General features: G+C 28.8%; 1 protein-coding gene across 5 annotated transcripts in view; it reads left to right on the top strand.

Annotated features, from left to right (window-relative positions):
• samd11 (sterile alpha motif domain containing 11) overlaps window positions 1-465 on the top strand; it is a 56,382-nt gene that overhangs the window by 39,053 nt on the left and 16,864 nt on the right. The window lies entirely within an intron of this gene.

Consider the following 465-nt stretch of genomic DNA (forward strand, 5'->3'; position numbering starts at 1 on the left):
AATATTTAAAAACACACCAAATATTTTATTCATTAGCATTATAGTTGACGTGAGCTTTTACTTTGAAAAGTAAGAGAGATATAGTATTTTATTCCAGATGCAAGCTTTTATTTTGAAAAGTGGAAAATGGCAGAAGGATTTTTTTTTACTTAAACAGTAACGACAATCATGCAAATGAATAAAATACTTTTAATATTTGGTGTGTTTTTTTAACGTTTTAACATTTTTTTAAACATTTTTTTAACGTTTTTTTAACGTTTTTTATTCATTAGCATGATAGTTGAAGCAGGTTTTTTTTTATTCCAGACAATGGTCTGCATTTATCTTGTCAACACAACCATAACATTGAGAAATGAGCAAACTGTACATAGGCCTATGGCAAAATTGTTACTTTAAAAGGTTTTAACGTTTTTCAATTGATTTTTGACCCCTCTGGATTTACCGTTGGACACACCTCCGCATGAG

This window comes from Etheostoma spectabile, chromosome 7 (genome assembly GCF_008692095.1).
Source record: "Etheostoma spectabile isolate EspeVRDwgs_2016 chromosome 7, UIUC_Espe_1.0, whole genome shotgun sequence".
NCBI lineage: Eukaryota > Metazoa > Chordata > Actinopteri > Perciformes > Percidae > Etheostoma > Etheostoma spectabile.